The sequence below is a fragment of the Rousettus aegyptiacus genome, unplaced genomic scaffold (genome assembly GCF_014176215.1).
Source record: "Rousettus aegyptiacus isolate mRouAeg1 unplaced genomic scaffold, mRouAeg1.p scaffold_m13_p_12, whole genome shotgun sequence".
Classification (NCBI taxonomy): Eukaryota; Metazoa; Chordata; class Mammalia; order Chiroptera; family Pteropodidae; genus Rousettus; species Rousettus aegyptiacus.
Window position 1 is genome coordinate 9,809,195 of NW_023416287.1, and position 26,158 is coordinate 9,835,352.

Below are 26,158 nucleotides of genomic sequence, written 5' to 3' on the forward strand. Positions count from 1 at the left end.
AATGTGGACATTTTCCATTAACACACCTAACAAAATTCACATTAATTCCTGTACCATCTTGAACACAGTCCATATTAGATCTTCCCCAACTGTGTCCACATGGCCTTTTAAGGTTGGTTTATAAGATTCAGGATCTAAACAAAGTTGACATGTTATATTTACTTAGTGTTTCTTACATTTATCTAATCTAGAATAGCCTCTCCTCTCTTTTTATACAGACTATTGACATGTTGAAGGAACTAGGTTAGTTGTCTTGCAAAATATCTCATGTTCTGATTTTTCTGTTTGCTTCCTCATGGTGGTGGTAACTTATTTCTCTTTCTACCGTATTCCCCATAAATTAGCTTTAAAATGTGACCAGGTTCAGATTCATTGAAGGAGGGCAGTAACACTTCAGAGTTCTTCCCATTGCCTCACATCAGGAGGGGCAGGGTGTCCAGCGTACCCTCTTCTACTGATACTAAAAGGGGTCAGTGGGTCCAGGTGGCTCTATTCTCCTTCCTCCATTATGAAGTTCCCCGTAAACCTCTGATCTAATGACTTATTCACTAATGTTCTTGAGCCGAATCAATTATTTCATTAGGGGTTTAGAAATTTAAAAAAAAAATTTAAAGGAGAGAAGAATGTTACGAGAATATTAATACATATTCTTGTAAATTACTGTCACGAATCTTTCTTCCCTGTACTTATCCAATCAGCTTGTGAAGTGGGTGGAGAAAGCAGAAACCTGGCACAGTGGGGTGACCGTGTAGGATCCCTCAGGTGTAGGGGTGCCTCAGTCAAATCCTGGCTCTGCCACCCACTAGTGGCTGGGATCTTGCTTGACTTCTCTGCCTCAATTTTCTCATCTGTTCAATGGGGATAAAAATGGTACCCACCTCCTAGGGCTGGTGTGCGGATGAAATGACAGTATTTACACAGGTCTTAGAACAGAACAGGATAACAGAATGAACTCTTCTCCACCTTTACAAGTGAAGAAACTGAGAGGCCAGCTAGTTAAATAAATGTCCTCAGGTCCCACAGCTAAGGACAGGCAGAACTGGAACAAAAATCTCATTCTACTGCATTACGTTGTGTCAATGGAATGTTTTTCCACATTTTGAAAATAATCGCAAATAATTAGGAAAAACACCTTTCGACCATAATGACTTATACATGGCTTAATATAACACCTAATCAAAGGCCCCACACACCGCGGGCCCTGAACACCCCTCTAACCTCGTCTCCTGGAAGTTCTGCCCTTACTGTGTCGCCTGCAGGGACACTGCCCTCTTGCCATTACTCAAACCATCTCATGGTCTCGCATCTGCTGTTCCTTCTGCCACAAATCCTCTTCTCCAGGATCTTTTTCTGATTCGCTCTCTCGCTCCATTTAGGTGTTTTCTCAAATGTCACCTCCTCATATTATGAAACCCACTCCCCATCTCTCCAACCACGCCTTTCCATCCCCTGATGCTGCTGTATTCGTCTTACTATCTTAAAATACGCTGCATATGTATTTGTTCACTATCTGGGGGAGGGGCTTTTTCTATTTTGTTCACTGTTGCATCCTTGGCATCTATTGCAGTAACTGTAATTAGCACTAAACAGCCAGCCAATAAGTAGCAGTTAAATAAATGCTGAGTATTCTTTTCCTTCTCCCCTCTTCTATCATTAAGGAACTCCTGAGTCTTAGCAGGGCATGAAGCCACCTACAATGAATTTCCCAGCTTCCTTTGCAGTTAGGTTGTGGTCATGTGATTACATTATGATCAGGATGGAATCAAAAGTGATGCACTCAACATGCAGGTCATGTGTTTAAAGAACAGCCCCTCTCTTCCTCATTCTTACTTCGCTAGATGCAATGTGATGGGAGTGCCATCTTGGATCATGAGGCAACGGGCAGGTCTTTAAGGATGATGTAACAAGATGGAAGCAGTCTGGGGGCACTGACGACCTCACAGAGGAGAGCTGCTGGGTCAGTTCAGGCTTTTATGTGAAAGACAAATGAACTCCCAGGCTATTTATGTCACTTGAGTTCAGTTCTCTGTTACACAGAGCCAAATCTATGTCTGTCTGTCTGTCTGTCCATACTTATGCATCTATGTGTATCTTCTAACAACTCCTATCAGGTTTTCTTCAGTGCATTTATGTGTGTGTGCATATGTCTAGCAACTTTACATTACGGGGAATTCTGAATATATGCAAAAAAATCCATATTCATCTAATGAATCTCTATGCCCATCGCTCAGCCCCAACAACCATTAACTCATGGCCAATTCAGACTCATTTCCACCTCATCTACTTCTTTTATAATACGTGCAAACAAATTCTAGCAATAATATACTTTCATTCGTAAGTATTTCAGTATAAATCTCTAACCCCCCAAACCCGTTTGAAAACACAGCCATAATACCATTATCGTGCCTATGAAATTCCTTATTACCAAAATCAGATATTAATTTATTTTAACAAAACCATGTTGTGTATTTTTTATTCTCATTAAAAAACACGCTGTGGGCAATTTCCAACATCAGTACACATAGAGCTACCTAACTCTTTTTAATAGCTGTGTAGCATTCCATCGAAATGATATACCAAATTTTATTTAGCCATTCTCCAACTATGGACATTCAGGTTATTTATAGGTGAAGTTTTCTTCCTTCCTTCCTTCCTTCCTTCCTTCCTTCCTTCCTTCCTTCCTTCCTTCCTTCCTTCCTTTCTTCCTCCCTCCCTCCCTCCTTCACTTCCTTCTTTCTTTCTTTCTTTTTGATATTTTAACCAATGATACAGTGACCTACCTACCTCAGGATGTCTCAGCCTTGGCACTTGAGATTTGGGGCTGGACTAATCTTTGCTGTGCGTGGATGGCCCGTGGACTGTAGGTTATTTAGTGACATCTCTGGCTGCCTCCTCACTAGATAACAGTAGCACCCCTTGTCCCCACCTGTAACAACCCAAATGTTCCAAGACATCGCTAAATGTCTCCTGGGCTTAGACTCCCCCCAGCCGAGAATCCCTCCTCAAAACATACACACTTATGCCAGTAGAACACTCTAACTTCTACAGTGGAGGGCCAGGAGAAAAGTGGGAACTGTAGAGTTTTCAAAATGGTGACTACTTGAGAAAAATATCAGTTTGTACTTGTTCTGAGTTTCAGTGAATACTGTTGCTGTGCTTCGATCATGCTTACCATAAAAACCTGAGAACTGATTCTTCACAAAGAACTACAGTTAGTGGCTTCAGATTTATCATGTCAATCAAAGGCTCTTTGATTTAATGTGTTTTTTTTTTTTTTAACATTGGAGCTCAGATCAGGATCCGATGGAAGAACATGAGATATGTTATATAAAACTGGCTTAGAAGCGGGGACAACATCCTAACTTTGACGGTCTGGCATGTTCCTACTGTAGGCTTATGTTTCAGGGAACATGTGTGATACTCTGCATTCCTCCTCTCCCTTCCATTTAATAATAGATCATATTATAATGGTGTTTCCACACAAAAAGGCAGGAGGACTTCCAAATTCAAAATGAAGCCTGGACTCAGTAGCCTTAAGCATGCCTCCTCTGCTAAGATCTGCCCTTGGCCAGGTTTAACATCCAGCCAGAACCTGCTGGGAAAAATTAACTTACCCCCCCCCCCGACCCCACCCCACTCCCGCCAAAGGGGGCATTGTGGGGCTGAAACAGGCCACGGGGATTACTAAAACATTAGGGTTGAGGCTCCCGAAATAGGCTGGTTCGGCTGATGATGCTTCGGCCCACAGCTGTGCTAAGAACACTCAGGATCTGTCATTTCTAGGGTAGTAAAAACAAGATAAAAAAAAAAAACAGTAAAAGATTTTTTAAAAAGTAAAAACAAATATAAAGGGAGACAAGGAAAAATGAGAGAAAACTTACAGGAGATCTAAAAAATAGTTTTATAGACATTCACAAGGATAAGTCACTTATTCATTCCATAAACACTACAGAGCACCTACTATGTGCCAGGCACTGATCTAATTCCTGGGAATCTAGGAGGGGACAAGACAGATGGCATCGTTGACTCTGAGTCAGTATCCTAGTAGATTTCTTTGTAGATCATGGAATTCACTCTTGCCGGTAAAATCCAGCTGGCAGTTCCTGTTAGTGAAGACAGACAAGACAGGGACATCTGAGCCAAGTCCTCACAGCAAGAAAGGGCTCATTGTGCTCCAAGCGCTGTTAGGTGCTTTACGAACACCGGCTCCTTTAATACTCAAAATAACCCATGAAGTAAATAATATTGTCTCCCTCTTTTTCCAGAAGAGAAAACTGAGGACCAGAAAGATGGAACGACCTGCGCAAGGACACAGAGCCGCACAGGCGACTGGCGGTAAGATATCTTTTAGCGCAGAAGTTCTTAGTGGGGAGTGATTTTGTCCTCCAGGAGTCACTTGGTGATATCCTGTGACATTTTTGTTAGTCACAATTGGGGGAAGGTGTTACTGGGATCTAGTGGGCAGAGGTCAGGGATGCTGCTAAACACTCTGCAATGCATAGAATGATTTCCTTAACAAAGTGTCACCTGGCTTTGTCCTAGGTGCCAAAGTTTAGAATCCCTATTTCAGAGGAATGTCTGTTGCTTGCCACATTGAGGTCTATGCATAGCTGTTCCCTCTACCCTGATGCTCATCCCATCTCCCTCACCTTTAGGTTTCTTCATAAATGTCACAGTGCCACTACCTCCAGGAAGCCTTCCCTGACTACTGCCACCACTGCCTTCCATTACTGGATTAGTTGTCACTGTACCCTGAGCTTTGCATTCATGGCATTAATTACCACTGTAATTAATAATTAGCTGAGTATTTAGCTGTGTAATGCCCACCTCTCCTGTTAGGCTCTGTACAGTTGCCATGAGCTACATGTGGCTCTTGAGCTCTAATGCAAACTGAGATGTGTCCTACCACATCCAGTTCTCAAAGACTTAGTACAAAAAAAAAAAGTAAAATAATTCATTAGTAATCATAAAAATATTGATTATATATCGAAATAATATTTTTGACCTATTAGGTAAAATAAAACATTAACATTAATTTCACTCCTTTCTTTCTTTCTTATTCTTTCTTTTTCTTTCTTTCTTTCTTTCTTTCTTTCTTTCTTTCTTTCTTTCTTTCATGTGGCTACTAGAAAATTTTAAATTACACCTGTGGCTCGCGTTTCTAACTCAAGTTATATTTCTATTGGACAGTGCTGCTTGAGACCTTAATATGCTCCACAAGGACAGAGATCCTAACGACCCCCAGCATGAAGAACAGTGCCTGGCACAGAGTGCATGCTCAATAAACACTACTGAATGAATGAAAGAATGAAATTTAAGAGACTGTAAGAGCTTGCCTTGTCCCTATCCTGGCTGTCAAGAACAGTTTGCTTTTATATTGCATTTTCAAGTTCTCCAAACACTCACCAAGGGCTATGTATCTTTTACTTGCCTAGTCCTGGCTGGCATGGACACTAGCTTTCTTTTCAGACATGACCCCGTGACCGCAGCCGGTTGCCCCATTTCCTTAGTTGCCTCCACACCCCAAGAGAGAAGATGAGGCTTGCAAGAACCATCTACAGCAGCCAGAGTTTCCCACAAAAGTCAACAGATGGTGGCTGGGGAAATCTGTCAACCTTGACTGGACAAACATGTTCTAGAAAGGGCCACTCAAACTGGCAGGGAATGGCATAGAGGCCAGGAGCCAACGAGGGCAAAGCTGTGCCAAACGGGGAAGTCAAGAGGCCAAGACCAGGTGTTTGGGAGGCTGAACAAGCCTGGGCCCGAACCAACCAGGTGGGGTCACCTGTCTCTGTCCTATGCCAAGGAAAACAGTTCTCCGAGATGAGACGAGAAGAAAGCGCACTAGGTCAGACTCAGGATCTACGCGGCATGGGGGCTCGGGCCCAGGCACTGGCATGGCGCTGTGGGGGCTGTGGCTCTCCAGCACTCCTGGAGGCTGCCCCCTCCAGATGCTGCAGTGGACCAGGGCCCTGGGGCCCCGCTGGGCATGAAGCTCTAATTTGGACCCAAGGATTTGAGGGGCCAGAAAAGAAACCTAACTTGGTGTGTTGGCCCCTTTTAAACAGGGCTTTATTTGCTCAGGAGCAAGTGGCTGTGAGCCCAAACCCCAGCCCTGGAGCTCGTATTCCTGTTTGACCTTGAGCAGCAAGAGCAACAGTTCACACTTAGAAAGGGGTCACTGCTGAGGACAGGCTCGGCGTTAAGTACTTGACATGCAGTGCTGAATAACGAGAGCCAACACTGGTACCGCACATCGGTAACTCAGAGGGCAAGTGGCAGAGGTGGTACTCAAACCCAGGCAGTTCCCGGCCTGTTCACCAGTTATGCGGGTTTGAACCCCAGCTCTACTTCTTACTTGCTATATCAAGTTGGGGAACTGTGTAGCAGCACCAACAACTGTCATTTATCTAACATTTACTAAGCTCTGATCACTCACTGCTCTAAGTGAGCGCTCTAAGTATTATTACTCGCTGAATGTATTGCTTATTAAGTCCTCACGACAACCCTCGGCTAGTATTTCCCCAGAAATTCAAACACAGGCCATTTGGCCCCCAGGTCACCACTACAGATGCTGGAGAACACAGACTCTGGAGCCATCCTGCATGGCTGGAGTCCCAGCTACGCGACTTGATGGTAGCTGTGACCTTATCCTCTCTGGCCTCAGTTTCCTCATCTTTAAAATGGGAAAAACAACAGAACCTACCAATTGTGGTTGTTGTGAGGGTATTAAACCAGTTAATACTTGAACGCGTTCGGCAAATATCTGGCAAAGAGGAAGTTGTTCAAAGAAAAGCCAATGTCCATCATGCCTGCAATACTTGGGCCACAGGAGAGGTGGCAAGTCAGGGTCAGGGCTCTCCAAGGAAGGGCGGGAGGAGAAGACCTTGAAACTCAACCTTTCGACTCTCTGCACACTGGACTCCCAGGTTTCCTCCTCACCCCCTCCCTCCCTGATGACCAGCCTCAGCAGCTCTGGGGTACCTCCCAACCTCCACTGCCCGCCTCCCCAGAATCTACTCTCCATGCTCCCGGAGTGAGATTTTTAAACATAAATCTGACCTTGTCATGCCCCTGCTAAAACCTCTTTAATGGCTCCCCATTGCTCTTGGGCTAAATTCCAAACTTTCACAGGGGCTAAAAACAGTGGCTTTCAAAATCTTTGAGACTTCACAGTAAGAAACACATTTTACAATGCAGTGCAGTGTACACCTTTATAAAACTTGAAATAAAAGTTTCAAGAAACCACATTGACCTCATGTGCGACACACATGAGCCCATTCCATTCTTTTTTTTTTTTTTTAAACTTTTCCCCAGTGCCGGCCGTGGCCCACTACATTGATTTCACGACCCTCTGATGTGTTAAGAACTGCGGTCTGAACAATACTGGTTTAAGAACTCTCAGCCCCAGGCCCTGTCAGCCCTTTGCCCCCATCTCTTTTTACGCCCTCCCCCCGCCCCCCTCTTGGCAGCCCAAGGTCTGCTCACGCTGAAGCCCTGGCGTCACATTCTCTCTCGTCACTGGGCCTTTGCACATGCTGTTCCCCCACCTAAAGCACTCTTCCTGCTTGTGCATCTGGCTTAGCCAAAGGCTATTTCCTCAGGACGGCTGCTGCCCAAGCACTGACCATGACCTGCCTTCAGGGCCTCTCTAGACATTAGAACCACCCTGGGAGTGTTGTTGTTGTTGTTGTTGTCGTCGTCGTCTAAACCCACTTCAGATCAATTGAATCAGACATTTCTAGGGGTGAGGCTTGAACATCAGCATTTAAAAATACTCCCAGTGAGTATACAGAGACCCCCTAGGTCCAGCAAATCAACCTGTTTCATTTCCTCCAGAGCACTTAAGATCATCTAAAGCAGCTTATATATTTGTTTATTTGTTTGCTTGTCGTCTGGAATTAAACAAACCGAGAGGAAAGAGTCTTAGGTTTCAGGACATGTGTTTCTGGCCCAACCTTACACCAAACCTCCAAGAAAGATGGAGAGACGTCAACTTTCTGAGGGCATTTTGCAGCAGCACCTCCTAGGATGCTGGCTTGCTTTCTAGTAGTTGTTGAAATACTCACTGTTTAAACCTACAAAATACACCCCAAACCCAGCAGGCTATGGGGGTCCCACTGCTTGGGTGGTAGGTTAGTAATCAGAAAAGGCCCTAGAACAGGGTTAGCAAATGCTTTCTGTAAAGGAACATAAAATGCTTATGTAGATAATGTAGTCTTCGTAGGTCACACTGTCTCTGCTGCAACTGCTCAACTCTGCCACTGTAGTTTTAAACCGGCTCCATGTAAATAAATGGTCAGCGCTGTGTCTCAATAAAACTTTATTTTCAAAAACAAGCGGTGGGTCACATTTGGTTGTTCACATATAGTTTGCCTACCCCTGCACTAGAATGTAGGGCTTAAGAGCTGGACTAATGGAATCCAACCATGTGACCTGGGTAAGGTCTTTAACCTCTCTGTGCTTCAGTTCCCTACCTATCAATGGGAATCATAAAGATGTCTAGTTTATAGGGTGGTTGGGAGGATTAAGTACATTAATGTATGTAAAGCATTCTAGACAGTACATGGCACTTAGCAAACACATCAATAAATCTTAGTTGCTTTTATTATTATTGTCTGGAAACAGAAAATCCTGAAATCAAATCCCAGCTATTCTTCTTGTCCTTTGGGCAAAGTGTCTCTTTCAGCTTCCATTGTCTTGGCTATAAAATGGGATAATAATAGTACCTACATTTAGGGTCACTGTGGGCAGAAATGAGCAAATATATGCCAAGTGCATAGTAAGCGCTCAATAGCTAAAGTCAATAGTACTGTATTATTCTCCAGGATAATAGTGATAGAAAAATAAAACAAATCAAAACACAGCTTGGGTGTGCCATGGCCCCTGCCCTGAGCTCAGGCTCCTCGCCTGGCCTGAATCTGGCAGTGTGGCTGGGGCGGGGGTGCTTTTTAAAGTTATTTGCTTGCACTTCTTCCCATACAACCCCTTCTTGAGATTCCAAAAGGCAAAGAAAAACCCAAAGCCAGCAGTTTCTGACACTCCCCTGCACCATTGCTCTGCATCCTGAATTCCTGCTGATTTCAATGGGATAGGACGCTTGGACACTTTCAGAGAGAAGATACCCTCGATGGTGGTCAGGTTCAGGTTCAGTAAATGGACAGTGGGGGAGGGAGAGGATACGAGAGAACCTTCATTCTCTGACATTTCTATACGTCAAAGAGAGAACAGTAGAAGTGACGTGTGTGCGTGCATGTGTGTGCGTGTGTTGGGGGTGAGTTTGCCTCCAGCAGACTCTGGGCACTATCTGGACATTTCTGGTTGTCACAACTGGGGACATCTACTTGCTGACTGGACTCACTTGGAGGCACTAGAGGTGGAGCTACATGATAAAGGGAGCCTGGGTCCCTGGTGGACCATGCACAGGACAGCCTTGCCCCAGGAACACTGTTACTGGTCCTCACGGGAGTGAGAAATCAGCTGTGATTGTAGGTTTATTTGTTTCAGCAGCTAGTATTTCCTTAACCGATACACGTAAGTCTATCCACACAATGGAATTTTATGCGGTCCAGTTGTCTTGGAGGCAATTCTATGAGTATTACTGAGGGGAAAAATAAGATGCTAAGCATGTGTAATATATTATTTTTAGAAAAAATCAGTTATTTCCCCTGCCCCATAAAAACAAAACAAAACAAAACAAAACGACCCCCCCCACCAAAAAAAAAAAAAACCCAAACTTAAAAACCGAAACCTAAATCCATCTGTTTAGGAACACATGAGTATGGAAAAAATGTGGAAGATTAAAAGGTCAGCGGTTTGCAAACTATGGCCCAAACCCAAATCTGGCCTACTACCTGAGATGGAAATAAAGTTTTATTGAAACATAGCCATGGCCCTTGGTTTACCTATTTCTACAGCTGCTTTCATGCTATAATGATGGAGCTGAGTAGTTGCAATGGAGTCTGTATCGCTTGAGAAGCCATAAATATTTACTATCTGGTTCTTTACAGTAAAAGTTTGCTGATCCTTGTATTAGATGACCAACATAGGAGAAAGAAAGATTATGCTATGTCCACAAACAAACCACTATCAGTAATGAGGCAGACGAGATCTAGATTAGTTGACACGGAAAAATGTCCACAATATGGAACTGGAAAATAGTAAGTGATGGTGTGCAAAGTCTGATCCCATTTTTATAAAAAGTAAACTATATGAATTGTAAGATGGCTTGTGTATATATTAAAACCCATCTGTAAGAGTCCACACCCAACAATTAAAGGAGATCTTGCTGAAGAGGAAACAGGGGGACCATCTACTTTTTACTCTGTATACTTCAGTGTCATCTTAAAATTTTATGATAAGCATGTTAATCATTTTTATAATTCAAAAGAAAACCAATAAAGGAAAAAACAGTCACAAGAAACTTGAACCCAAAAGAGTATAAAGGTTGCTAATGAAGTAGAATTTGTTGTTGGATCTTAAACCTCTCCAGATTCTCTAAATGTTAGGCTGGGGCCTGGCTGGCACATAGTAGGTGCTCATTAAATGCATGAACATGTGTTGAAGAAAATGACTAAGACAGCAAAAGAACTAAAAGAAGGTGGGGGGGGGGAAGGAAAAACCCACTTCCTTCTGCTCACCCAGCAAATACCAGGACATCAACCCAGACTGAGAAAATGCCCACAGGACATGCTGACATTCCAGTCTGACCTTTAGAATAACCAAAGGTGCTGCTATTGCTTCTTTCTCACCCCAAAATCAAAGCAAAAACAAACAAACAAACAAACAAACAAACAAATCTAGAGTAAGTCCTCTGTCAAAAATATTCCCACAGATCACTTGTCCATCCTCCCCTTGGCCTCATGCCAAGAATTGAGTGTCATCACTGCCTGCTGCCCTGTGGGTCCAGGTCAGGGTGGATGTAAACTCACAGCTCTGTTTGAAGATGAGAATGTGACCATGAGAGGAGGAGGTGGCTCTGGGTGTTTCCTGGCATTGGGGAACACCACCGGGAAACCTAAGAGTTTCTTCCATCACTCACCAGCTTAGAGGAAGGAGCATCTGTTTATGTTATTGCTGTTTTAACACAGGGCACTCATCAGTATGGTGTTTCTGGAGAGAGGCGGCACAAAAATCATATTAACATGTTCCCTTAAAGGTAGCTAGCTACCTGGAGCCTGTTTGCTACGCAAAACTGTTGTCCATAAACCACAAGCCAAAATGAGATGGAATTTAGAGGGAAACACAGCTGTGTGGGTTGTAGGATTGTTCCTTTACTGTAAACTCCTGAATTTACTGATTTTATTCTTTTAAATTGTTCTCCTTCCTCCCTCCCACCTTCCTACTCTCTCCCCTTTTCTCCTTCCACAAATATTTACTGAACTTTTACTATGTGCCAAGCATTGTTCTAAGTTTGGGGTATGGAACAATAAACAAAGTCCCAGCCCTTCTGGAGTTGACATTCCAGTGGGAGAGACAAACAATGAACTGTGGGGAACATAAATATTCTAGACAGGGTGACCAGGGAAGGCCTCTTGGAGGGGATGACACTTGAGCAGACACTTGATGTGGATTAACAGATGATGTGAAGGGGAGGTAGGGAAGAGCGCCCGGGCAGACCAGCATGTGCGAAGGCCCTGGGGTGGAAATGAGCCAGGTGTGCCGAAGAACAGAAAGAAAAGAGCAACTGGAACGCGGTGAGTGAGGGCAAAAGGGACAGAAGACACCCAAGTAGTAGCCAGGCGCCCGGTAAACCTTGGAGAGGCTAAGAATGCAGGGAATTGACTGAGAATTTTTAAACAAGAGAGTGGCATGAAGCGCTCTTTGTTTATTCACGAAATCCATATCTATTAGAGGAAATCTGGAAACCATAGGAAAGAAAAAGGAAGGAAAAAGTGCCACCCATGATTCTAGCATCTGTGCCAGTGATTCTCAGCCGGGGGGGTTTTGCCGCCCAGAGAACACTTGGCAACGTCTAGAGACTTTTTTGGTTTCTATAGCTGGTAGGCGGTGCACTGGATGAGACTAGTGTCTAGTGGACAGATGCCACGGATGCTGCTAAACATGCGACGATGCACAGGACAGCCTCGCAACAAAGAATCCGCGTCAGTTCTGCCGAGGCTGAGAAGCTCAGGCCACTGTTCTGGCTCCTTTTCCCTACCCCCAACCCCACCAGTTCTTATGCACACTTATTTTTAATTAGAGGAGCTTCTACCAAATTTTCTACACTGATGCTGTACTCTCCATAGATTGTGAAAACATAACATTCCCCAAGATGTTTTGCAAACACTACCTATGATGGTATCACATGCCTTAAGGTGTCACAACTGGATTATGGACACAGCTTCTGGGTTCCCTCCCACCAGCTGGTTAACTTGGGGAGTTACTGAGCCCCGTGGCCTCAGTTTCCCCATGTGTAACATGGGATCAACAGTAAATCTTCCTCAGAGGGTCATTATATTTATTGATGTTATGATTAAATGAATTAAGTAAAGTATCAAACAGGTGACCGACCCAGAAGGGACATGAAGCAGAACAATAAATAAATGCTAGTTAAAGTCACTCAAAATTGGGGTTATTTGTTACCACAGCAGAGTCAAGCCTAATATCTTGACTGATATTAATAGAAAATATAAGAATATATCGTATGTATTAAGAATAAGTATTGTTTCTTGAAATTTTCATTTACATACATGTTTTACGTGACGTGTATATGTGTGGGGTATGTCTGTGTTTATGCATTTTTTTTGGTATATCATTATAAGATTGTAATAACTACGTTTCTTACTGAGGTTCATAGTCAAAAAGTATTTAAAAGCAGTGGTTTAGAGCTTTGGAAAAAAAACTTAGGGTCCGGAAAAGAATATCTAAAATATTTGGAGGACTAGACAAAAGAACTTGAGAGAAAAGTTCTAAGGAGGTGAGTTTGGAAGGGCTAGTTTGATCGCTCCTATGTACACACACACACACAGAAAGAGTGTTTTCCAGCCATTTTCCAATTCTCTAGGGCAGGGGTCAGCGAACACTTTCTGTAAAGGGCCAGGTAGTCAACATTTGGTGGCCAAGAGGTCTCTGTTGCAACTCTCCAACTCTACTGATGAAGGGGGAAAGCAACCCCAGACATAGGAAGTGAGTGGGCATGACTGCATTCCAATAAAACTTTATTGACAAAATAGGCAGCTAGCCAAATTTGATCCAAGGGCCAAAGTTTGCTGATCCCTGCTCTACGGGATCAAATAAAGTAGAAAAAGGCTGAAACTACAGGAAGAAAGACATACATTTTAAATCCACTCAAGAACTAAATTCCAGTGGCCATCTGTTTTCCTAAATAAAGTTTTATTTGTTCACATGTTGTCTATGGCTGCTTTCATGCAATGACAGTGAAGCTGAGGAGTTGTATCAGAGACCGATGAACCGTAAAACCTAAAATATTTACCATCTGGTTCTTTACAGAAAACGTTTGCCGATCCTGGCCTACGTGGCCTCGTGCATGCCCAGGACCATGTTCAAATGATGGTGTTTAGGGGCTTAGGGAGGACCCAGGGCCACGGCCAGAAAAGCCCTGAGAACAAAGGGAGCCCCAAGCAGAATGATATTTTTAATAAAGTAAATAGCGCAGAAGCCAGAAATGAATCAGAGTAACCCCCGGCGCTGCACCCTGGAGAGATTTTGACCGCAGTGACGCTTAAGAAATGAGTTCGCAGCTTAGACATGCGCCATCAATGTTAAAATAACAAGAACAATGAATAGTAATAAAACACAAAGCCATGCACCCCGTCTCTACGGGCAAGACCTCCCAGGGTTTTGAGCTTAGAAGTAAGGAAGGAACAGCCCTTGCCACTGATGGCCTGTCTTGGCAGAGCATTTGACGGTCCTACAGGGATCCAATGGGTGAGGTCCAGAGGAGGAAGAAGTTCAAATACAAGCAGGCATTGGAGAAAGATGACCTCGGTCATGAAGATTCGAACTCCCGCTGGGAAACAGGACCCAGATTCTGAGGTCAACACTTATTCTTGAGACCCTCAGTACTCGGAGTCTGGCCTGAATTTTGAGACAGCCCTCGGGAACACTGGCTGTTCCCACCGCAAGCCAAAGTGGGACGGCTCCGTGCTTTCATCATTGTGAGACCTCGCTAGGGCCACTGTCGCCAGCTGATGGCTTGATCAGATTGTCCCAGCCCCTCCACCTCTGCAACGAAGCCTGCAGAAGGCCTGAAAAGCTAAACCAAAACACACCATCATCACATCAAGAGTTTGCTACAAAAGCTGACTAGGCAGATAGGAGCAGCGATGCATTCCCTTCCTACAACACGCCCAGAAGGGCCCAGCAGGCTGCAGAGGTGAAAGGCAGATTCCATCCAAAATCATCAAATGCCTTAATGATGACTGGAGTGGAGTCGTGAACAGTCTGCACAAACTCAAGCTTCCCAAGTCCCCACTGAGCACTGGAGAATGTGGATGATGGCGGCCTGCACTCTGCAGGCTCCGGCGGCTCAGCAAATGCCACGCGGAGCATCTGTGGGAACTCAGCAAACGGCAGGCAGAATAATTCTCCTTTTACAGAATGGAAACGCCGAGGTGTGGTTGCTGAACTCTCTGAAATGTCTTGGAGTTGGTTAAAAACAGGGAGCTTGAGCTTTCTAAAACACTATCAGTCACTGAGAGTCCAGCCACCCTGGCTCAAGGTGGCCAGCTCGTACATGGCATTTAGGGGACAGCAGGCATTATTCTAGGTGCTTTAATAGAAGATTTCATTTAATCCACAAATGCTCTATGATGAAGATTCTGTAATTATCCCCATTTTACAGATGAGGCAACTAAGGCCCTGAGAGGCTAAGGCCATCCAGATAAAGGGAGGTCTTCCCACTGCTAACTGCAGGGGGCATCTTCTGTTTTAAGAAGCAAATGAATTGCCAGGGAATGGTATACCTAGCATCTTTACCTTCTATGCTTTTCTCCTTGTCCACCTGATACCTCTGCCTTAGTATACAGTTGGTATGAATTACGTAGGATTTGCAAAATGTTACAGTCTGAATGTTTGTGTCTCTCCCAAATTCATCTGCTGAAATCTAACCCCCAAAATGGTGGTATTTGGAAGTGGGGCCTTTGAGAAGTGATTAGGTGATGATGGCGGAATGGGGTGACAGTGGCCCTAGAGAGCTCCCCTGGCTCTTCCTTGCAAGGACACAAGAAGAAGGCCATCTATGAACCAGGAAGGGGGCTCTCACCAGGCACCGAATCTGGTGGCACCTTGATCATGGACTTCTGGCCTTCAGAACTGTGAGAAATAAGCATTTGTGGGTTAAGTCACTCAGCCTGTGACAGTTTGTTATAGCAACCCAAATGGACTGAGCATAACAAACAAACATAACAAACATTTTCTGAGCACTAATTAGATGCCAGGTTCCGCTGAGAGCTGTATGGCAAAGAGCTCGTTGGATCTGCCCAACAATGCTGTATAGTGAATGTTATTTTCCCCCATCCCGGAGATGCTGAGGTTCAGAAAGTACCCTGAAGATGTAGTGATGTCAGCGGCTGGCAAGTGCTGAGCCCTCACTGTGCAGCACCAGGTGCTCGACACATACTCCATGTCCTCCTCCTCAAAGAGCCCTCACCTCATACTCTGAACAGCCCCCTCACTCTCCCATTGCCTGGATGAGGAAATTGAGGCTGCCACTGGCCCAAAGGTAGTACAGCCCTCACAAACCCGCCACAGCTCCAGAGAGGTCCACCCCTGGAAAGGACCTTTGGATCTCTTGTCCCCAGCCCTGACCCTTCCTTTAGGGCTGCAGTGAGCACCTCCCATTACATACTTGTTTCCCTGTCTGAGCTGTTCCTGAGGGTCCCTGGGGCAGCTGGGGGAGAAAAAACAGGGAGGAGGCTTCTAGCAGAAGTCTGCTCTGGGGCCCAGTGTTTGGAGGCGCCACACTAACCCCAGGAGCTTTAAGCATCCGCCCTGTTTGTTTTTGGCACAAGCCAACTTCCTGTACTTGAGAGAAAAGCCATCTTTTTAATGAGAGAAAGAAAAGATAAAAATAAAAGCGTGTGAAGGGCTTCAAGCCACGAAGAGGTTCTGTTACAGAAAGGCATTTTAATGAATTACACGAAAATGAGGCAACGACCTGTGGATTAAGTTTCCCTTAAAATTCTTACAGCTTCAGAAATTAGCGAGGAAGGGAATGCCAGGGGCCAGATCGAGTCTAGCTTCCTTCTGCTTACTTTGCTCCCACGTTTTTTTTGGTTTTGTCTGAGTGAGCCTTCTTGCCCAAATCCTGGATCTGGGACTTGCTGCGCCCCGTGGCTGCAACGATTCATTCAACGGCCAACAACAGTTATTGGGTCCAGAAAGGGCCACACCTTGGGCCAGGTACTTCAGTGGATTTTCCTCCTTGAATCTCACAGCAAATCTGTGAGATATAAATATTCTCTCCAGAAGCTGAGACTTGGAGACAGCAAGTTCATTTAGTCATTCAACAAGCACGAGCTTGTTGCTAAGGCCTGCACAGTAGGTCAGGATTACTGTTGACGCTGCTGACCCCTGGGGCTGGATCATTCCCTGTTGGGGAAGGGGTTGCCCTGGGCATTGCAGATGCTTAGCAACAGCCCAGCCTCTACCCGCTAGAGGCCTGTAGTACCCTCCCCAGCTGCAACAGACAAAAACATCTGCACACACTGTTAAATGATCCCTGGGGCGGCAAAGTCACCCCTGGTTGGGAACCGCTCTACATAATCGACTCTCAGAATCTTCCCTGCGAGGCAGGTCTGTTGGTGCCCTCATGTTACAGATGAGGGAAGCTGGCTTGGGGAGGTCAAGTTGCCTGCCTTTACCCAAAGTCACAAAGCTCATGTCAGGGAGGGGACTTGAGCCCAGCAAGTCTCACCCCAGGCCCGGGTATAATTCCCCTCACCCCTGACTGCGTGGGGAAGCACATCTCCGAGGCTGGTTGTTGGACGCCTTTGAGATGTTCCATTTCAGAGTTGGATAAACCCAACTCTCGGGTTCTCTCGACTATACAAAAAACGTCCCCAAGTGTCAGTGGGAATTTTGCCCCATTCCACATCTTTTCTTTAAGAGAGTCTTTCTGTTATAAAATGGTGCCTTTCCTCAGATTGTCCACTGCACCCTCCTTGGTGAGGAATGTTCTAGAAAGAACGTTAAGAATAATGCTAGTAATAACCACCTCACAACTGACAAGTATTTTCAAAACAGTAAGAGCCAACATTTATCATTTACCCATCACTAAGCTCCAGGAGCTTTGTAATATGTCATCTAATTCTTCTAAGCCTTTGAGACGGGGGCTGTATCTCCATGTTATAGATGAGGAAACTGAGGCACAGAGAGAGGATGTAACTTGCTCTCGGTCACACAGCGAGTAGGCGGCAGAGTCTATATTCCTAACCGCCAAGCTAAGCTGCCTCCCTTCACAGTGCTTACCAAGGGTTCTAGGCACTTTCCACGTTGTAAGGCCCTGACCTACCTTAGCCCGGGCACACGGCCATTATCGCCTTACTTTGGGAACTTAGGAACAGAGCCTCGAAAAGAGTAAGGAGCCTGCCTGGGCCACTCAGCAAAGGAGGGACAGAGAGGGCCAGAATCTGAACCTCGGAGTTTGGTTTTCGACCCTGTGTGTCACCTAGGTCACCTCTTTAAGTCCTTCCAAGTCCCTCTTTGGAGTCTCTGTGCCACTTTACTGAAGAGATATGTGTTAGGTGAAGTCAGGCAGCTCTTGGAGCCAGGATCCGAACCCAGGCCTGTGGGATTCCAAGGCGCAGTGTCTCCTTCTGTCCCACCCCACTAGCTGGTGACCTTGCTGGCACCCCCGACCAGCCTTCTCCAGCAAATACGCCTTGGCAGCCAGCAGGCTCAGGGCATCCGAAAGATAGGACGCCTCACACTTCTCTCACTATTTACTAGTTTCCCCCCCATTTACACCGAAGGGAACAATCAGAAACGACACTTCCAGGTGGTGAGACAGATGGCAAGTCAGGAGGCCGAGGAGCCAGCAGGCAAATCTTTCACCTCAAGGTCACTAGCTGGCTCTGCAGGTCACACCGTTCCCCTCCCACAGCTGCTGGGGCTTCACCCCTGAGAGGCCTGGGGGTGCTCAGGCCTGGTCAGTAGGAGACAGCTGGCCACAGCCCCCAATGCCACCAGCTGCCTGGAGCTGTCCACCCCCACCCCCGCCCTCTGAGCCAGCCTGTCGCTTTCTCTCTCAGGATCCTTTACTTGGGCCTGGCCATCTTCACAGAACAAAGCGTTTAACCTCTTGGGGGTCAGAGACTGACAGAGCTGGGCCCCAGCCCTGGCTAGATGGGCAATCTTTGCGTCTTTTCTTTTATGCCCTTATCACCATTTGAGTTTTGTGCCTATTACTGTGTGACCTTGGAAATTACTGTTATTTTCCTTTAGTTTTCATTAGTAATAGTAGTATTTTCAGAGCAGTTAAGAATGTGGGCTCCGGACCCAGACACTCCACGGAGGAATCTAAATCTGGGTCCCCACTTATGACCCAAGTGATCTTGGGCGAATGGTTTAAGCTCTCTGTGCTTCTGTGTCCTTATCTATGAAACAGTTCATCGTGATACCCACCTTCAGGGCTGTTAGGAATATTATAAGAAGTGACATGTGGAAAACACAACCATTCCTGGGGCACAGTAAGTATTCAATGCTATGACTAGTGTTAATTTGTGTTTCTGCCAATCCTGTCTAGGAAGCCCTCTATCTAGTGATTTATGTTTTTAAATTTGGGTGAATCCTGGAAAGGCCAGATGAGGCCTTTTCTCCTCCATGAAGATTTCGAGATACCAGGCTGAGCACGTTACACTTCTTGTGTATCTTTTCACAGATCCTGCGTAATATTGGGCAGATCTTTCATCGTAATTTCAATAATTATGAATGGCTAAGTTTAATTGAGCACTTACTATATATATATCCAGTATCCTCTCTAAGCTTAACGCATATCGTCTTATTTTACCCTCCCCCCAAACTTTATGTCTTAATAATATATCCATTTTATAGATGAGGAAACTAAGACTTAGGTTAAGTGACTTACCCAAGATCCTAGCAATAATAAGTAGAACAACTGGGATTTAATAAACTTCCTGAGAATGGGAAAACCCATTCTGGAAGGCAGGCAGTCTAGATTTTTCATGACACCATCTCTTACAAATAGCCGACAGAAAGCAGAGAACTCTGATTTCTAAGAATAACAGCCCTGCTACCTCATAGCAAACTTCTACTGCAAACGAATTAGTTTCTGTGGGAAGGATTCACAGTAAGCCCTTCTCTTTCCCTGGAAAGTACATTGCGGGTGACAGGAAATTTAGTTCAAACTGGTTTAAGTAAAAAAGGGAATGTATTGATAGCTAGGAAGCTTAGGAGTCGCTAGCTTCAGACGATATGCCCTGGGAAATCTCTGCTTCCCGGTCTGTGTCACATCCCTGTGGAGTCCCCTCCCACATGGCACCAGGGCTGGTCTGTGTGACCAATAGAATATTGCAGATGTGATGATATGTCATGTCCAAGATTAGGTTATAAAAGACTGCATGTACCAGCTTGGCTTCTTGGTGCCTCATCCCTGCTCTCTCTTTTTTTTTCCTTCTCTGTCATCACTCACTTTGGGGGAAACCAGCCCTATGAAGGGGCTCATGTGGAGAGGAGCCGAGGCCTCCTGACAACAGTCGCATGAGTGAGCACAATGATGCCTAACATGAAAGTGGCCCCAGCTGACACCATGATTTCAGCTTAGTGACAGACCTTGAAGCAGAGGACCCAGCTAAGCTACAACCAGATTCCTGACCCATACTACTAGCGTATACTATATCTGCTTTCTAATTTTGCTTTTCAAATGTTGTTATGTAACAGTAGATAATTACCACATACATTGAAACATCTGTGGGTGAAGAATCAGGATATCTGCAAGTAACTAGGTCAGCGAAAATGTACTGAGAAAGAAAGAGATAAAGCAAATGTGGAAAACTTTTAGTAACTGGTGAGTCCATGCGACAGATACATGATGTTCATGGTACCATACTGGTAAATTTTCTTTAGGTATGACATTTCCCAAATTAAAAAGCTGGGGAGAAAAAGAGAGAAGTACAGACATTGGAGCTAGGCTGCCTGGGTGTGAATCTGAATTCTATTTACCAGCTATATGCTCATAGGTTATTTAACCTCTCTGTGCCTCAGTTTCCTCATCTGTAAATGGGGATAAAAATAGCATCTCTCTCACAGACGGAGATGATAGTTAAATGGATTGATATATGTACACCTCTTAAATCAGGGCCTAGTTCCCCAAAGAGTCAGGTTTACTACCTGATTCTCACTTTAAATCCTGAGCGTGGCACAGAGACCTGGCAAACACTAAGCCCACAAGAAATATTTGTAGAATGAATGAATTAAAGAGTCAATTTTCTAACCAGTGGTTTGCAGGCTTCTCTCGGTTTTGAAGAGTTCCTCTGTTAGCTGATGTGGCCAGAAAAATCTCTCTGGAATTCAAGAATTCCAAAAGGCCTTACTGGAAGCACGTCCTGAAAGGTTGGATTAAAAGAGAGAAAAAAAAATCAAGGCATGATGAAATGAGTGCATTGGACTCCCAGCTAGAAAAACCAAAGAGGAACAGACAATTACAGGTTTCTGTTGCAAACAACAAGGCCATTCTCTTAACTATGGCTTAACTATGTGCCAGGCAAAAATTGTCACCAACCCCAAAACAAAAGTCCGCATAAGGAATTAGTAACTAACCCTGTCCACTATCCCAAGCACTTTTCTAACTGCCTTATGTCTAGCAATTCATTTAATTCTACAACAACCCTGGAAACTAGTAATATTTTTCTTTCTATTGTACAGATGAGGCACAGAGAGATCAAGTAACTTGCTCAAGGTCACACAGCTGGGAAGTTATGGTCTCAGGCAGTCTTACAGATAAAGGCCTTGCAAATTAAAAATATATGACAATGATAAAACCCTTATTCTCCCCAAAGTTCCTCTTACACGTTCATGTACATGAGTCTGACCCAATGCTCTAATGAGCAGAGATCTTTTCCCTTTAGAAATATGAGATAAACATGTCTATACTTTTTTATATACACAAAGGAATTTATCTATTTATTACTTTGCAATCAAACTGCCCCGGAGCAATGTTGTCTTTATCTTCACAAGGCAAGACTGTCATAAATTAAAATGATTCCCCATTCGGTCTGGCACTTAGCTGGGCCACTTAGAGTCACTTTGGACTTTGCCCTCGACTGACCTTTCCAAACTGCTTTTCAGGCATTGCCGCTCCAGGGACTCAAATGGGACTGATCACAAGAGCTTTACGCTTGTAAATGGAGCCACAAATTATTCCAGGCACAAGGAAGAAAAGAATTCCCCAAGTCACAAAATGAAAATGCCAGCTAGAGTTGTATTCTGGAAGTGACAGAACTGCCGGGGGATGGGCGACACCCCTCTGATTATTCGAGAGAAGTGGGTCAAGGGGAGGAACCAACCCCATTCTCCTATCCTGCCTCAAGAGAGTTTGGGGAAATTTTCCTCGGTTAGCGTCTTTTCACTCCAACCAAGGAGCAATATGTAATGTCTGTGTGTTCTGGGAGAAAGGCATCTGCCTTTGTGGGAGTAAATGGAGTCTCTTTTGTGCCAGAACCAAAAGCTGGCATTTCTCCTCAAAGTATCCAATGGGAAAATGATGATAGTGATAAAAGCCATCATTTAATAAGCCCTTATTATGTCAGAACTCCACTTAATTATCACTATCACTCCTACTCATTAAAAATACAGTCAATACTGCTATTTATTTGACATATGTTGAGTCTACTATGTGCCACAAAGTCTTCTAAGCACTGAACATGATATATATATATTTAATTTATAGCTGCCCTGTAAGAAGGTACTAACATTAGCCCTATTTTTTTTTTCAAATGAGGAATCCAAGGCACAAAAAGGTGACATCGCTTGCCCAAGGTCACACAATTACTAAGTGGTTTACCTCTCTTCTGAGGTACATGCTATCATGGTCCCCATTTTCCAAGTGAGGAAGATGAGCATCAGGAGGTGATATGCCTTGAAGACAGTCATAGTAATAATAGTAATTAATAATATTGCCATTTATTGAGCAGTTATGTGTCAAGCACTGTGCCGAGCACTTTGCTACCATGGTCTCACAAGCCAGGTGCTATCACTAAGCCATTTCATGGCAAAGATTGAGGCCCAGAAAGGTAAGGCAGGTCACACAGCCACTAGAGCATGGAGTTGCAAGGATTCAAATCTAGGCTGAGTAATTCTGTTGGTGGCAGCCTATGAAAACAGATGCTACAAAATTGTCCCAGCAGGCTGCCCAGAAGGTACACTGAATGAGAGACTAAAAATCTGCCTCAAGCACTCACTCTGCATAATACAGACTTGGCTTTGAGTAGCGTGGTGATGCAGGGGAAATGTGCTCTACACCCCCGCTAAGTCTTTCCTCTCCTGCTTCGCCTGGAGCATCAGCCTGCCCCCTGGCCTCCGGCCTCAGACTCGATGTCTCCAGTCTGGTCTCCTATTATTGCTTGGATATAGCATTAGAACATAACCAGGGACTTTGTTTTTTCATACACTAGGTGTTCAGTAAATGCGTGTTGGATGAATGAATAAATTCTAAACCACAAATTGGACCACAGCCCTTTCCTTTTTGAATCACTTGACATTCAAGGCCTCTGGTCACCTGGCCCCGGCTCAATTCTCCAACCTTGCACACTTGCTTATCTCTCGGTCCAACTTCCTGTGCTCCATTCACTGTGAGCTCCTTTACGTTTCCTAAACTTGTCATGCTACACCTCTGGGCCTTATTTCATGCTGTTCCCTCTGCCTAAGATTCCTTTCCCCTGCTCTGGTTCCCCTGTCCCACCCTATGAACTCGCGTTCAGTCCACACAATCAGGCTTGAATAAACCGTGTTCTTCCTGGGTCTAGGGGACAGCCATTGTCTGTACCTTCCCTGCATTCATCTTCTCGAATAGCTTCCCAACTTTCCTTTGGAGAACTGCAACTTCTTCACTCTCCATCCACGTAGTTTGAATGGGGCTGACCCATCTCAAGTGCCACACCGCCATTTACGAAGGGATGAGCCCGTGTCTCAAGCCTGGCCAATCAGAACCCTGCTCCATCTCTGGCCACTTTGATTGGTTCAAGGACGGGCACGTGTTCCAAGTCTAGCCATTCAGAGCCTAGTCCCACACCTAGCCATCGTGATTGGCTCAGAGATGGACACGTGACTTAATTTGGACCAGGGAGGGTTAATCCTGTGATTTTGGGAGAGCTTTGGGGAAAAACAAGCCCTAAGGGTCTCGGGATGCGGGAGCTGGAGCCAGGTTGATCTTGCCGACGTTGCTGTCTAAAGCTACGTGAGTGTGTTGTCTCCTTATCCGCCAAATTCACCAGGTGTGGCCGGCCAACCAGTAGCTGTCACCGCGCTGCTGCTTAGGCACTGTTTAACCTTTCGGCACTTCATGCTTCTTCACTTCTTGCTTCTTCACATGTACCTCTGCTGCCCCCAGCTATCTAAAGGGGTCCCTTTCTGCCTCACTGTCCTTAAGCTAACGTTTATTTAGTCCTTATCACGTGCTCAGGACAGTGCCAAGCAGACAAAGGTCTGGAGGTGGGAACCCAGGGTGCCATAAAACAATTCCAGCTGGCTGATGTGTGGGAGGGCAGAAGTAGGCTATGGTTATGACAGTAGGGTGTGTGAAATTAAAAACAATCAAACTACTTGATCTTATCCCGCCATCCACAGTTCCTGAGAGGTCTCCCAGCTAGGCGCGTTGAGTAGTTAAGGCAGCCCTGTGGGTTTCCTGGCTGCCGAGCTGGCACCCCGAGTAAATTTCAGGGGGATAGGAGATCAGAGCGGTGAGGACACAGTGTTCGAGCTATTTGTGGCCACATGAATTAATATCTTCCATGTGCAAAGATATTTCCATAATTCTCCTGAGACTCTTATTGGTGGGGAAGGCAAATGCTTGGATGGCTTCTCCTCGGGACACTCAAGCCAAATCTGGCTACTCCTGCAGGCCGGAGATGATTGCTCAGTGGTCAGTGAAAAATCGACCCAAATTGCAACCCCAGAGCTTGACTGCAAAGAAGCAGAGTCAGCCACTTCAGCTCTGAAATACGTCACTTGGGTCCACAGTCCAGGTCTGAGTATGTGAAACAAATTTAAAAGCTTGCAAATAAGAATAACAGCTCATATTTATCAATGCTTGAAAATCTACCTGCCAGGCACTGTTTCATTCACATTATCTCATTTAACCCTCACAACAACCCTATGAAGAGGTATCATCACTAGCCCCATTTTACAGAGATGAAAACTGAGGCCCAACACTTGGAAATCACAGATATTTTTACTGTATCCATAGTTTTGCATTTTACAAAATACCATATAGCTGGCATGGCATAGTATGTGACTGGCTTTTTTCACATAGGACTATGCATTTAAGACTTCTCCATGTCATGGCTTGATAGCTCACTTCCTTTTAGCACTAAATAATATTCCACAGTTTATTTATCCATTCAACTATTTAAGGATATCTTGGTTGCTTCCAGGCTTTGGCAATTATGAATAAAGTTGCTATAAACATCTATGTGCAGGTTTTTGTGTGGACCTAAGTTTTCAACTCCTTTGGGTAAATACCAAAGGGCACATTTACTGGATTGCATGGGAAGAGTGTGTTCAGCTTTGTAAGGAACTACTGTACTCTCTTCTAAGGGCTGTAACATTTTGCATTCCCACCAGTGATGAACAGGAGTTCCTAGTGCTCCACATCCTCACCAGCATTTGGTACCATCCAGCCTATTTTTCAAAACTTAAACACCAACACCTCCTCTAAGATGTCTACCGATGCCATTAAGAGAAAAAGTTCAATCTGTGTTTTAGTGCCAGCCCAGGGGTCAAGTCCAGGCCCAGGACTGCATCAGCTGGTTTTCTAAGTCCAGTATTGGAAAAACTCAGCTCAACTCTCAGCTCTACTACTAACAACTACGAAACCCTGGGCAAATCCCTTCCCTTCTCTCAGCCTCAGTCTTCTCACCTATAAAGTGGGCATCATGATGGCTAGGTGGCAAAGGGATTAAAGACAATGCATACGACATGCCCAATCATACAAATCCAGTGCTTTTCATTGGGGGGTGGTTTTGCCTCTCGAGGCATTTGGCAATGTTGGAAACATTTTTTGTTGTCACACTTGACAGGGCGGGGGATGCTACTGGCATCTAATGGATAGAGGCCAGGGATGCTGCCAAACACACTGCAATGCTCAGCTCCCCACGACAGAATGACCCAGCCCCAAATGTCAGGTGTGTGAGGTTGAGAAACTGCAGTAGGCATCACCTCTACAGTTAATATTATTTCTCAGGGTCATGGTGAGGACCAGATGGATTGACATTTATATAAGATTCCGAGCACAATGCCTGCCTGGCCCAGAGTAGAATCTTCAAAGCAGTTTGCCTTCTCCCTGTTGGCCTCCCTACAATCTAGAAACCAAACCACGACTTCCTTTACTGTCATCATCTCTTTTCCAATTATCTCCTAGTCCTTTCTCAAGCATCACCCACTTCCCCATCCTCTCCCTCTCCTCAAACCATATGAAAGTCTCACCTCAGGAAGGAGACTGCAGAACATCAGTTTAATGGGCCTGACTTGGGTTCTCAGATCAAGAAAAGCTGACAAACACCCTCTCGGTAGAGCAAAGCAAGTCACTTCACCTCGCTGAGCCTGTTTCCTCACCTCTAAGGTAGGATTAATGAAATACAACAATATGAAAAAGCTCAGCACAGAATCCAATAAATGGCAGCTATCATCATCTCTTATTTTTAAAAGCTTTTTATTTTTATCGGAGTTCATGGGAGACATGCATGTAGTTTTAAAATCCATATAATAATACAGAATTGATAGGTAAAAGAAATCTCACCTCCAGCCCAGTTCTCCAGGGGCAACTGCTCTCAACTTTTTTAGCTGTTCTTTCCAGTAATGAACTCCACATCTCTAAATAATATGCTGACACGGCCATTTCTTGATGTGTCAGTTTTAGGCTTGATTTCACACTCGTCCCCCTTATCCTGTTTCATCCAAATCAGAAGCATATTTTCACAGAATCCCAGAATCTTAGTAATGGAAAAGACTTGGACATTAT

General features: G+C 44.8%; 1 protein-coding gene across 4 annotated transcripts in view; it reads right to left on the minus strand.

Moving 5' to 3' along the window:
* EYA2 (EYA transcriptional coactivator and phosphatase 2) overlaps positions 1 to 26,158 on the minus strand; it is a 207,942-nt gene that overhangs the window by 155,573 nt on the left and 26,211 nt on the right. The window contains exons 1-2 of one of the 4 annotated variants that reach the window (XM_016121226.2): positions 22,967 to 24,270; positions 20,418 to 20,528 (exon numbers count right to left, since the gene is read on the minus strand). The exons of 2 other annotated variants lie outside the window; for them this stretch is intronic. The gene's annotated coding sequence lies outside the window, so the exon portion shown is untranslated. Of the gene's footprint in view, positions 1 to 20,417; positions 20,529 to 22,966; positions 24,271 to 26,158 lie in introns of those variants that run through there. One more of the 4 variants, XM_016121227.2, reaches the window with a different exon arrangement.